We start from the raw sequence: 14,986 nt of genomic DNA on the forward strand, positions 1-14,986 counted from the left end.
TGTAAGATGGGTTTCCTGGATACAGCACACTGATGGGTTTTGGCTTTTTATCCAATTTGCCAGTCTGTGTCTTTTGATTGGGGCATTTAGTCCATTGACATTTAGGGATAGTATTGTTATGTGTGAATTTGATGCTGTCATTTTGATGCTACCTGGCTGTTTGTTGGTTAGTTGATGCAGATTCTTGATTGTGTTGCTGCTTTTTTACCATTTGGTGTGTTTTTGGAGTGGCTGGTACTGGTTGTTCCTTTATATGTGTAGAGCCTCTTTCAGGAGTTCTTGTAGAGCAGGTTTGGTGGTGATGAAATCTCTGAGTGCTTGCTTGTTCACAAAGGATTTTATTTTTCCTTCACTTATGAAGCTGAGTTTGGCTGGATAGGAGATTCTGGGTTGAAAGTTCTTTTCTTTAAGGATGTTGAATATTGGCCCCCAGTCTCTTCTGGCTTGAAAAATATGGAACGCTTCACGAATTTGCGTGTCATCCTTGCGCAGGGGCCATGCTAATCTTCTCTGTATCGTTCCAGTTTTAGTATATGTGCTGCCGAAGCGAGCACTGTATTATTTTCAAAGATACAGCAAAGGGTTGTATTTGTATTTTTGACAATAACACAGCTTGGGATTGTATTTGTATTATTTTCAAAGATACAGCTAAGGGTTGTATTTATATTTCTGACAATAACACAGCTTGGGGGTGTATTTGTGTTATTTTAAAAGATACAGCTAAGGGTTGTATTTGTATTTTTGACAATAACACAGTTTGGGGGGTGTATTTGTATTATTTTAAAAGATACAGCTAAGTTTTGTATTTGCGTTTTTGACAATAACACAGCTTGGGGGTGTATTTGTATTATTTTCAAAGATACTACTAAGTGTTTTATTTGTATTTTTGAAAATAACAGAGCTTGGGGGTGTATTTGTATTATTTTCCAAGATAGAGCTAAGGACTGTATTTGTATTTTTGACAATAACACAGCTTGTGGGTGTATTTGTATTATTTTCAAAGATACAGCTATGGCTTGTATTTTTATTTTTGACAATATCGCATCTTGGGGGTGTATTTGTATTATTTTCAAAGATAAAGCTAAGGGTTGTATTTGTATTTTTGAAAATAACACAGCTTGGGTGTGTAATTATATTATTTTCCAAATACAGCTAAGGGTTTTATTTGTCTTTTTGAAAATAACACAGCTTGGGGTTGTATTTGCATTATTTTCCAAGATACAGCTAAGGGTTGTATTTGTATTTTTGACAATAACACAGTTTTGGGGTTTATTTGTATTATTTTCCAAGATACAGCTAAGGGTTGTATTTGTATTTTTGAAAATAACACAGCTTGGGGTTCTATTTGTATTAATTTCCAAGATACAGCTTAGGGTTTTATTTGTATTTTTGAAAGTAACGCAGCTTGGGTGTATATTTGTATTATTTTCCATGATTTAGATAATGGTTGTATTTGTATTTTTGACAATAACACAGCTTGGGATTGTATTTGTATTATTTTCTAAGATACAGCTAAGGGTTGTATTTGTATTTTTGACAATAACACAGCTTGGGGGTGAATTTGTGTTAATTTCTAAGATACAGCTAAGGTTTGTATTTGTATTTTTGACAATAACACAGCTATGGGGTGTATTTGTATTATATTCCAAGATACAGCTAAAGGTCGTATTTGTATTTTTGACAAAAACACAGCTTGGGGGGTGTATTTGTATTATTTTAAAAGATACAGCTAAGGGTTGTATTTGCATTTTTGACAATAACACAGCTTTGGGTTGTATTTGTATTATTTTCAAAGATACAGCTAAGGGTTGTATTTGTATTTTTGAAAATAACACAGCTTGGGGGTGTATTTGTATTATTTTCAAATATAGAGCTGAGGACTGTATTTGTATTTTTGACAATAACACTGCTTGTGGGTGTATTTGTATTATTTTCAAAGATACAGCTAAGGCTTGTATTTTTATTTTTGACAATAACGCATCTTGGGGGTGTATTTGTATTATTTTCAAAGATACTGCTAAGGGTTGTATTTGTATTCTTGACAATAACATAGCTTGGGATTGTCTTTGTATTATTTTCAAAGATACAGCTAAGTGTTTTATTTGTATTTTTGGCAATAACACAGCTTGGGCGTGTATTTGTATTATTTTCAAAAATACAGCTAAGGGTTGTATTTGTATTTTTGAAAATAACACAGCTTGGGGGTGTATTTTTATTATTTTCCAAGATACAGCTAAGGGTTTTATTTGTATTTTTGAAAATAACAGAGCTTGGGGGTGTATTTGTATGATTTTCCAAATACACCTAAGTGTTGTATTTGCCATTTTGAAAATAACACAGCTTGGGGGTGAATTTGTATTATTTTGCAACATACAGCTAAGGGTTGTATTTGTGTTTTTGACAATAACATAGATTGGGGGTGTATTTGTATTATTTTCCAAAATACAGCTAAGGGTTTTATTTGTATTTTTGAGAATAACACAGATTGGGGGTGTATTTGTATTAATTTCAAAGATACAGATATGGGTTGTATCTGTATTTTTGTAAAGAACACAGCTTTGGAGTGTATTTGTGTTATTTTCAAAGATACAGCAAAGCGTTGTATTTGCATTTTTGAAAATAACACTGCTTGAGGGTGTATTTGTATTCTTTTCCACGATACAGCTAAGGGTTGTATTTGTATTTTTGAAAATAACACAACTTGGGTGTGTATTTGTATTATATTCCAAGATACAGTTAAGGGTTTTATTTGTCTTTTTGAAAATAACAGAGCTTGGGGGTGTATTTGTATTATTTTCCAAGATACAGCTAAGGGATGAATTTGTATTTTTGAAAATAACACAGATTGGGGGTGTATTTGTATTATTTTCCAAGATACAGCTAAAGGTTGTATTTGTCTTTTTGAAAATAATACAGCTTGCGGGTGTTTTTGTATTATTTTCCAAGATACAGCTAAGGGTTGATTTGTATTTTTGAAAATAACACAGCTTGTGTTTGTATTTGTATTATTTTCCAAGATACAGTTAAGAGTTGTATTTGTATTTTTGAAAATAACACAGCTTGGGGGTGTATTTGTATTATTTTCAAAGATACAGCTAAAGGATGTATTTGTCTTTTTGAAAATAACACAGCTTGGGGGTGTATTTGTATTATTTTCCAAGATACAGCTAAGGGTTGTATTTGTATTTTTGAAAATAACACAGCTTGGGGTTCTATTTGTATTAATTTCCAAGATACAGGTAAGGGTAGTATTTGTATTTTTAAAAATGACACAGCGTGGGGGTGTATTTTTATTATTTTCAAAGATACAGGTAAGGGTTGTATCTGACTTTTTGAAAATTACACAGCTTGGGTGTGTATTTGTATTATTCCAAATACAGCTAAGGGTTGTATTCGTCTTTTTGAAAATAACACAGCTTGGGGTTGTGTTTGTATTATTTTCCAAGATACAGCTAAGGGTTGTATTTGTATTTTTGAAAATAACACAGCTTGGGGTTGTATTTGTATTAATTTCCAAGATACAGCTTAGGGATTTATTTGTATTTTTGAAAATAACGCAGCTTGGGTGTATATTTGTATTATTTTCCATGATTTAGATAATGGTTGTATTTGTATTTTTGACAAGAACACAGCTTGGGTGGTGTCTTTGTATTATTTTCAAAGATACAGCTAAGGGTTGTATTTGTATTTTTGACAATAACACAGCTTGTTTGTGTATTTGTATTATTTTCAAAAAGAAAGCTAAGGGTGGTATTTTTATTTTTGACAACAACGCAGCTTGGGGGTGTATTTGTATTATTTTCAAAGATACAGCTAAGGGTTGTATTTGTATTTTTGACAATAACACAGCTTGGGATTGTATTTGTATTATTTTCAAAGATACAGCTAAGGGATGTATTTATATTTTTGACAATAACACAGCTTGGGGGTGTATTTGTGTTATTTTAAAAGATACAGCTAAGGGTTGTATTTGTATTTTTGACAATAACACAGTTTGGGGGGTGTATTTGTATTATTTTAAAAGATACAGCTAAGTTTTGTATTTGCGTTTTTGACAATAACACAGCTTGGGGGTGTATTTGTATTATTTTCAAAGATACTACTAAGTGTTTTATTTGTATTTTTGAAAATAACAGAGCTTGGGGGTGTATTTGTATTATTTTCCAAGATAGAGCTAAGGACTGTATTTGTATTTTTGACAATAACACAGCTTGTGGGTGTATTTGTATTAATTTCAAAGATAAAGCTAAGGCTTGTATTTTTATTTTTGACAATATCGCATCTTGGGGGTTTATTTGTATTATTTTCTAAGATACAGCTAAGGGTTATATTTGTATTTTTGACAATAGCACAGCTTTGTGGTTTATTTGTATTATTTTCAAAGATACAGCTAAGGATTGTATTTGTATTCTTGAAAATAACACAGCTTGGGGTTGTATTTGTATTATTTTCCAAGATACAGCAAAGGTTTGTATTTGTATTTTTGAAAATAACACAGCTTGGGGGTGCATTTGTATTATTTTCCAAGATACAGCGAAGGGTTGTATTTGTATTTTTGAAAATAACACAGCTAGGGGGTGTATTTGTATTATTTTCCAAGATACAGCTAAGGTTTGTATTTGTATTTTTGAAAATGACAGAGTTTGGGGGTGTATTTGTATTATTTTCCAAGGTACAGCTAAGAGTAGTATTTGTATTTTTGAAAATAACACAGCTTGGGGGTGTATATGTATTATTTTCAAAGATACAGCTAAGGGATGTATTTGTCTTTTTGAAAATAACACAGCTTGGGGGTGTATTTGTATTATTTTCCAAGATACATCTAAGGGTTGTATTTGTATTTTTGAAAATAACACAGCTTTGGGGTGTATTTGTATTATTTTCAAAGATACAGGTTAGGGTTGTATTTGTATTTTTGAAAATGACACAGCTTGGGTGTGTATTTGTATTTTTTTCAAAGATACAGCTAAGGGTTGAATTTGTCTTTTTGAAAATAACACAGCTTGCGGGTGTGTTTGTATTATTTTTAAAGATACAGCTAAGGGTTGTATTTGTCTTTTTGAAAATAACACAGCTTGGGGTTCTATTTGTATTTTACAAGATACAGCTATGAGCTGTATTTGTATTTTTGAAAAGAACACAGTTAGGGGGTGTATTTGTATTATTTTCAATGATAGAGCTATGGATTGTATTTGTCTTTTTGAAAATATCACAGCTTGGGGGTGTACTTGTATTAATTTCCAAGATAAAGCTAAGGGTTGTATTTGTCTTTTTGAAAATAACACAGCTTGGGGATGTATTTGTATTATTTTCCAAGATACAGCTAAGGGTTTTATTTGTATTTTTGACAATAACACAGTTTTGGGGTGTATTTGTATTATTTTCCAAGATACAGCTAAGGGTTGTATTTGTATTTTTGAAAATAACACAGCTTGGTGTTCTATTTGTATTAATTTCGAAGATACAGCTTAGGGATTTATTTGTATTTTTGAAAGTAACGCAGCTTGGTTGTATATTTGTATTATTTTCCATGATTTAGATAATGGTTGTATTTGTATATTTGACAATAACACAGCTTGGGGGGTGTATTTGTATGATTTTCAAAGATACAGCTAAGTGTTGTATTTGTGTTTTTGACAGTAACACAGCTTGTGGGTGTATTTGTATTATTTTCAAAGATACAGCTAAGGGTTGTATTTTTATTTTTGACAACAACGCAGCTTGGGGGTGTATTTGTATTATTTTGAAAGATACAGCTAAGGGTTGTATTAGTATTTTTGACAATAACACAGCTTGGGATTGTATTTGTATTATTTTCAAAGATACAGCTAAGGGTTGTATTTGTATTTTTGACAATAACACAGCCTGGGGGTGTATTTGTATTATTTTCAAAGATACAGCTAAGGGTTGTTTTTGTATTTTTGACAATAACACAGCTTGCAGGGTGTATTTGTATTATTTTAAAAGACACAGCTATGGGTTGTATTTGCATTTTTGACAATAACACAGCTTGGGGGTGTATTTGTATTATTTTCCGATAGAGTTGAGGACTGTATTTGTATTTTTGACAGTAACACTGCTTGTGGGTGTATTTGTATTATTTTCAAAGATACAGCTAATACTTGTAGTTTTATTTTTGACAATAACGCATATTGGAGGTGTATTTGTATTATTTTGAAACATACAGCTAAGGGTTGTATTTGTATTCTTGACAATAACACAGCTTGGGATTGTATTTGTATTATTTTCAAAGATACAGCTAAGGGTTTTATTTGTATTTTTGAAAATAACACAGCTTGGGGGTGTATTTGTATTATTTTCCAAGATACAGCTAAGGGTTTTATTTGTATTTTTGAAAATAACACAGCTTGGGGGTGTATTTGTATTATTTTCCAAGATACAGCTAAGGGTTTTATTTGTATTTTTGAAAATAACACAGCTTGGGGGTGTATTTGTATTATTTTCCAAGTTACAGCTAAGTTTTGTATTTGTATTTTTGAAAATGACAGAGCTTGCGGGTGTATTTGTATTATTTTCCAAGGTACAGCTAAGAGTAGTATTTGTATTTTTGAAAATAACACAGCTTGGGGGTGTATTTGTATTATTTTCAAAGATACAGCTAAGGGATGTATTTGTCTTTTTGAAAATAACACAGCTTGTGGGTGTATTTGTATTATTTTCCAAGATACAGCTAAGGGTTGTGTTTGTATTTTTGAAAATAACACAGCTTTGGGGTATATTTGTATTATTTTCAAAGATACAGGTAAGGGTTTTGTTTATCTTTTTGAAAATGACACAGCTTGGGGGTGTATTTGTATTTTTTTCAAAGATACAGCTAAGGGTTGAATTTGTCTTTTTGAAAATAACACAGCTTGGGGGTGCCTTTGTATTATTTTCAAAGATAAAACTAAGGGTTGTATTTGTCTTTTTGAAAATAAGACAGCTTGGGTGTGTATTTGTATTATTTTCCAAACACAGTTAAGGGTTGTATTTGTCTTTTTGAAAATAACACAGCTTGGGGGTGTATTTGTATTACTTTCCAAGATACAGCTAAGGGTTGTATTTGTATTTTTGAAAATAACAGAGCTTGGGGGTGTATTTGTATTATTTTCAAAGATAAAGCTAAGGGTTGTATTTGTCTTTTTGAAAATAACACAGCTTGGGTGTGTAATTTTATTATTTTCCAAATACAGCTAAGGTTTGTATTTGTCTTTTTGAAAATAACACAGGTTGCGGGTGTATTTGTATTATTTTCAAAGATTCAGCTAAGGGTTGTATGTGTATTTTTAACAATAACACAGCTTGGGATTGTATTTGTATTATTTTCAAAGATACAGCTAAGGGTTGTTTTTGTATTTTTGACAATAACACAGCTTGGGGGTGTATTTGTGTCATTTTCCAAGATACAGCTAAGGGTTGCATTTGTATTTTTGACAATACACAGCTTGGGGGGTGTATTTGTATTATTTTAAAAGATACAGCTAAGTTTTGTATTTCCGTTTTTGACAATAACACAGCTTGGGGGTGTATTTGTATTATTTTCAAAGATACTACTAAGTGTTTTATTTGTATTTTTGAAAATAACACAGCGTGGGGGTGTATTTGTATTATTTTCCAAGATACAGCTAAGGACTGTATTTGTATTTTTGACAATAACACAGCTTGTGGGTGTATTTGTATTATTTTCAAAGATACAGCTAAGGCTTGTATTTTTATTTTTGACAATATCGCATCTTGGGGGTGTATTTGTATTATTTTCTAAGATACAGCTAAGGGTTGTATTTGTATTTTTGACAATAATACAGCTTGGGATTGTATTTGTATTATTTTCAAAGATAGAGCTAAGGGTTTTATTTGTATTTTTGAAAATAACACAGGTTGGGGGTGTATTTGTATTATTTTCAAAAATACAGCTAAGGGTTGTATTTGTATTTTTGAAAATAACACAGCTTGGGGGTGTATTTGTATTATTTTCAAAGATACAGGTAAGGGTTGTATTTGTATTTTTGAAAATGACACAGCTTGGGTGTGTATTTGTATTTTTTTCAAAGATACAGCTAAGGGTTGAATTTGTCTTTTTGAAAATAACACAGCTTGGGGGTGTTTTGGTATTATTTTCAAAGATAAAACTAAGGGTTGTATTTGTCTTTTTGAAAATAACACAGCTTGGGGGTGTTTTGGTATTATTTTCAAAGATAAAACTAAGGGTTGTATTTGTCTTTTTGAAAATAACACAGCTTGGGTGTGTATTTGTATTATTTTCCAAACACAGCTAAGGGTTGTATTTGTCTTTTTGAAAATAACAGAGCTTGGGGGTGTATTTGTATTACTTTCCAAGATACAGCTAAGGGTTGTATTTGTATTTTTGAAAATAACACAGTTTGGGGGTGTATTTGTATTATTTTCAAAGATAAAGCTAAGGGTTGTATTTGTCTTTTTGAAAATAACACAGCTTGGGTGTGTAATTATATTATTTTCCAAATACAGCTAAGGGTTGTATTTGTCTTTTTGAAAATAACACAGCTTGCGGGAGTGTTTGTATTATTTTTAAAGAATCAGCTAAGGGTTGTATTTGTCTTTTTTAAAATAACACAGCTTGGGGTTCTATTTGTATTATTTTACAAGATACAGCTATGAGCTGTATTTGTATTTTTGAAAAGAACACAGTTAGGGGGTGTATTTGTATTATTTTCAATGATAGAGCTATGGATTGTATTTGTCTTTTTGAAAATATCACAGCTTGGGGGTGTACTTGTATTAATTTCCAAGATAAAGCTAAGGGTTGTATTTGTCTTTTCGAAAATAACACAGCTTGGGGATGTATTTGTATTATTTTCCAAGATACAGCTAAGGGTTGTATTTGTATTTTTGACAATAACACAGTTTTGGGGTGTATTTGTATTATTTTCCAAGATACAGCTAAGGGTAGTATTTGTATTTTTGAAAATAACACAGCTTGGTGTTCTATTTGTATTAATTTCAAAGATACAGCTTAGGGATTTATTTGTATTTTTGAAAGTAACACAGCTTGGTTGTATATTTGTATTATTTTCCATGATTTAGATAATGGTTGTATTTGTATTTTTGACAATAACACAGCTTGGGGGGTGTATTTGTATGATTTTCAAAGATACAGCTAAGTGTTGTATTTGTGTTTTTGACAATAACACAGCTTGTGGGTGTATTTGTATTATTTTCAAAGATACAGCTAAGGGTTGTATTTTTATTTTTGACAATAACGCAGCTTTGGGGTGTATTTGTATTATTTTGAAAGATACAGCTAAGGGTTGTGTTTGTATTTTTGACAATAACACAGCTTGGGATTGTATTTGTATTATTTTCAAAGATACAGCTAAGGGTTTTATTTGTATTTTTGACAATAACACAGCTAGGGGGTGTATTTGTGTTATTTTCTAAGATACATCTAAGGGTTGTATTTGTATTTTTGACAATAACACAGCCTGGGGGTGTATTTGTATTATTTTCTAAGATACAGCTAAGGGTTGTTTTTGTATTTTTGACAATAACACAGCTTGCAGGGTGTATTTGTATTATTTTAAAAGACACAGCTATGGGTTGTATTTGCATTTTTGACAATAACACAGCTTGGGGGTGTATTTGTATTATTTTCAAAGATAGAGTTGAGGACTGTATTTGTATTTTTGACAGTAAAACTGCTTGTGGGTGTATTTGTATTATTTTCAAAGATACAGCTAATACTTGTAGTTTTATTTTTGACAATAACGCATATTGGGGGTGTATTTGTATTATTTTGAAACATACAGCTAAGGGTTGTATTTGTATTCTTGACAATAACACAGCTTGGGATTGTATTTGTATTATTTTCAAAGATACAGCTAAGTGTTGTATTTGTGTTTTTGACAGTAACACAGCTTGGGGGTGTATTTGTATTATTTTCAAAGATACAGCTAAGGGTTGTATTTTTATTTTTGACAATAACACAGCTTGGGGGTGTATTTGTATTATTTTGAAAGATACAGCTAAGGGTTGTATTTGTATTTTTGACAATAACACAGCTTGGGATTGTATTTGTATTATTTTCAAAGATACAGCTAAGGGTTGTATTTGTATTTTTGACGATAACACAGCTAGGGGGTGTATTTGTGTTATTTTCTAAGATACATCTAAGGGTTGTATTTGTATTTTTGACAATAACACAGCCTGGGGGTGTATTTGCATTATTTTCTAAGATACAGCTAAGGGTTGTTTTTGTATTTTTGACAATAACACAGCTTGCAGGGTGTATTTGTATTATTTTAAAAGACACAGCTATGGGTTGTATTTGCATTTTTGAAAATAACACAGCTTGGGATTGTATTTGTATTATTTTCAAAGATACAGCTAAGGGTTTTATGTGTATTTTTGAAAATAACACAGCTTGGGGGTGTATTTGTATTATTTTCCAAGATACAGCTAAGGTTTGTATTTGTATTTTTGAAAATGACAGAGCTTGGGGGTGTATTTGTATTATTTTCCAAGGTACAGCTAAGAGTAGTATTTGTATTTTTGAAAATAACACAGCTTGGGATTGTATTTGTATTATTTTCAAAGATACAGCTAAGGGTTTTATTTGTATTTTTGAAAATAACACAGCTTGGGGGTGTATTTGTATTATTTTCCAAGATACAGCTAAGGGTTTTATGTGTATTTTTGAAAATAACACAGCTTGGGGGTGTATTTGTATTATTTTCCAAGATACAGCTAAGGTTTGTATTTGTATTTTTGAAAATGACAGAGCTTGGGGGTGTATTTGTATTATTTTCCAAGGTACAGCTAAGAGTAGTATTTGTATTTTTGAAAATAACACAGCTTGGGGGTGTATTTGTATTATTTTCAAAGATACAGCTAAGGGATGTATTTGTCTTTTTGAAAATAACACAGCTTGTGGGTGTATTTGTATTATTTTCCAAGATACAGCTAAGGGTTGTGTTTGTATTTTTGAAAATAACACAGCTTTGGGGTATATTTGTATTATTTTCAAAGATACAGGTAAGGGTTTTGTTTATCTTTTTGAAAATGACACAGCTTGGGGGTGTATTTGTATTTTTTTCAAAGATACAGCTAAGGGTTGAATTTGTCTTTTTGAAAATAACACAGCTTGGGGGTGCCTTTGTATTATTTTCAAAGATAAAACTAAGGGTTGTATTTGTCTTTTTGAAAATAAGACAGCTTGGGTGTGTATTTGTATTATTTTCCAAACACAGTTAAGGGTTGTATTTGTCTTTTTGAAAATAACACAGCTTGGGGGTGTATTTGTATTACTTTCCAAGATACAGCTAAGGGTTGTATTTGTATTTTTGAAAATAACAGAGCTTGGGGGTGTATTTGTATTATTTTCAAAGATAAAGCTAAGGGTTGTATTTGTCTTTTTGAAAATAACACAGCTTGGGTGTGTAATTTTATTATTTTCCAAATACAGCTAAGGTTTGTATTTGTCTTTTTGAAAATAACACAGGTTGCGGGTGTATTTGTATTATTTTCAAAGATTCAGCTAAGGGTTGTATGTGTATTTTTAACAATAACACAGCTTGGGATTGTATTTGTATTATTTTCAAAGATACAGCTAAGGGTTGTTTTTGTATTTTTGACAATAACACAGCTTGGGGGTGTATTTGTGTCATTTTCCAAGATACAGCTAAGGGTTGCATTTGTATTTTTGACAATACACAGCTTGGGGGGTGTATTTGTATTATTTTAAAAGATACAGCTAAGTTTTGTATTTCCGTTTTTGACAATAACACAGCTTGGGGGTGTATTTGTATTATTTTCAAAGATACTACTAAGTGTTTTATTTGTATTTTTGAAAATAACACAGCGTGGGGGTGTATTTGTATTATTTTCCAAGATACAGCTAAGGACTGTATTTGTATTTTTGACAATAACACAGCTTGTGGGTGTATTTGTATTATTTTCAAAGATACAGCTAAGGCTTGTATTTTTATTTTTGACAATATCGCATCTTGGGGGTGTATTTGTATTATTTTCTAAGATACAGCTAAGGGTTGTATTTGTATTTTTGACAATAATACAGCTTGGGATTGTATTTGTATTATTTTCAAAGATAGAGCTAAGGGTTTTATTTGTATTTTTGAAAATAACACAGGTTGGGGGTGTATTTGTATTATTTTCAAAAATACAGCTAAGGGTTGTATTTGTATTTTTGAAAATAACACAGCTTGGGGGTGTATTTGTATTATTTTCAAAGATACAGGTAAGGGTTGTATTTGTATTTTTGAAAATGACACAGCTTGGGTGTGTATTTGTATTTTTTTCAAAGATACAGCTAAGGGTTGAATTTGTCTTTTTGAAAATAACACAGCTTGGGGGTGTTTTGGTATTATTTTCAAAGATAAAACTAAGGGTTGTATTTGTCTTTTTGAAAATAACACAGCTTGGGGGTGTTTTGGTATTATTTTCAAAGATAAAACTAAGGGTTGTATTTGTCTTTTTGAAAATAACACAGCTTGGGTGTGTATTTGTATTATTTTCCAAACACAGCTAAGGGTTGTATTTGTCTTTTTGAAAATAACAGAGCTTGGGGGTGTATTTGTATTACTTTCCAAGATACAGCTAAGGGTTGTATTTGTATTTTTGAAAATAACACAGTTTGGGGGTGTATTTGTATTATTTTCAAAGATAAAGCTAAGGGTTGTATTTGTCTTTTTGAAAATAACACAGCTTGGGTGTGTAATTATATTATTTTCCAAATACAGCTAAGGGTTGTATTTGTCTTTTTGAAAATAACACAGCTTGCGGGAGTGTTTGTATTATTTTTAAAGAATCAGCTAAGGGTTGTATTTGTCTTTTTTAAAATAACACAGCTTGGGGTTCTATTTGTATTATTTTACAAGATACAGCTATGAGCTGTATTTGTATTTTTGAAAAGAACACAGTTAGGGGGTGTATTTGTATTATTTTCAATGATAGAGCTATGGATTGTATTTGTCTTTTTGAAAATATCACAGCTTGGGGGTGTACTTGTATTAATTTCCAAGATAAAGCTAAGGGTTGTATTTGTCTTTTCGAAAATAACACAGCTTGGGGATGTATTTGTATTATTTTCCAAGATACAGCTAAGGGTTGTATTTGTATTTTTGACAATAACACAGTTTTGGGGTGTATTTGTATTATTTTCCAAGATACAGCTAAGGGTAGTATTTGTATTTTTGAAAATAACACAGCTTGGTGTTCTATTTGTATTAATTTCAAAGATACAGCTTAGGGATTTATTTGTATTTTTGAAAGTAACACAGCTTGGTTGTATATTTGTATTATTTTCCATGATTTAGATAATGGTTGTATTTGTATTTTTGACAATAACACAGCTTGGGGGGTGTATTTGTATGATTTTCAAAGATACAGCTAAGTGTTGTATTTGTGTTTTTGACAATAACACAGCTTGTGGGTGTATTTGTATTATTTTCAAAGATACAGCTAAGGGTTGTATTTTTATTTTTGACAATAACGCAGCTTTGGGGTGTATTTGTATTATTTTGAAAGATACAGCTAAGGGTTGTGTTTGTATTTTTGACAATAACACAGCTTGGGATTGTATTTGTATTATTTTCAAAGATACAGCTAAGGGTTTTATTTGTATTTTTGACAATAACACAGCTAGGGGGTGTATTTGTGTTATTTTCTAAGATACATCTAAGGGTTGTATTTGTATTTTTGACAATAACACAGCCTGGGGGTGTATTTGTATTATTTTCTAAGATACAGCTAAGGGTTGTTTTTGTATTTTTGACAATAACACAGCTTGCAGGGTGTATTTGTATTATTTTAAAAGACACAGCTATGGGTTGTATTTGCATTTTTGACAATAACACAGCTTGGGGGTGTATTTGTATTATTTTCAAAGATAGAGTTGAGGACTGTATTTGTATTTTTGACAGTAAAACTGCTTGTGGGTGTATTTGTATTATTTTCAAAGATACAGCTAATACTTGTAGTTTTATTTTTGACAATAACGCATATTGGGGGTGTATTTGTATTATTTTGAAACATACAGCTAAGGGTTGTATTTGTATTCTTGACAATAACACAGCTTGGGATTGTATTTGTATTATTTTCAAAGATACAGCTAAGTGTTGTATTTGTGTTTTTGACAGTAACACAGCTTGGGGGTGTATTTGTATTATTTTCAAAGATACAGCTAAGGGTTGTATTTTTATTTTTGACAATAACACAGCTTGGGGGTGTATTTGTATTATTTTGAAAGATACAGCTAAGGGTTGTATTTGTATTTTTGACAATAACACAGCTTGGGATTGTATTTGTATTATTTTCAAAGATACAGCTAAGGGTTGTATTTGTATTTTTGACGATAACACAGCTAGGGGGTGTATTTGTGTTATTTTCTAAGATACATCTAAGGGTTGTATTTGTATTTTTGACAATAACACAGCCTGGGGGTGTATTTGCATTATTTTCTAAGATACAGCTAAGGGTTGTTTTTGTATTTTTGACAATAACACAGCTTGCAGGGTGTATTTGTATTATTTTAAAAGACACAGCTATGGGTTGTATTTGCATTTTTGAAAATAACACAGCTTGGGATTGTATTTGTATTATTTTCAAAGATACAGCTAAGGGTTTTATGTGTATTTTTGAAAATAACACAGCTTGGGGGTGTATTTGTATTATTTTCCAAGATACAGCTAAGGTTTGTATTTGTATTTTTGAAAATGACAGAGCTTGGGGGTGTATTTGTATTATTTTCCAAGGTACAGCTAAGAGTAGTATTTGTATTTTTGAAAATAACACAGCTTGGGATTGTATTTGTATTATTTTCAAAGATACAGCTAAGGGTTTTATTTGTATTTTTGAAAATAACACAGCTTGGGGGTGTATTTGTATTATTTTCCAAGATACAGCTAAGGGTTTTATGTGTATTTTTGAAAATAACACAGCTTGGGGGTGTATTTGTATTATTTTCCAAGATACAGCTAAGGTTTGTATTTGT

At 31.2% G+C, this 14,986-nt stretch overlaps 1 non-coding gene across 1 annotated transcript; it reads right to left on the reverse strand.

The window, feature by feature from the left end:
• Positions 1-447: 447 nt before the first annotated feature.
• Positions 448-554, reverse strand: LOC141580181 (U6 spliceosomal RNA). The gene has a single exon (XR_012512268.1). It is a non-coding gene; the product is annotated as a U6 spliceosomal RNA (small nuclear RNA).
• Between the last annotated feature and the right edge of the window lie 14,432 nt (positions 555-14,986).

The sequence above is a fragment of the Saimiri boliviensis genome, chromosome 10 (assembly GCF_048565385.1).
Source record: "Saimiri boliviensis isolate mSaiBol1 chromosome 10, mSaiBol1.pri, whole genome shotgun sequence".
Lineage (NCBI taxonomy): Eukaryota > Metazoa > Chordata > Mammalia > Primates > Cebidae > Saimiri > Saimiri boliviensis.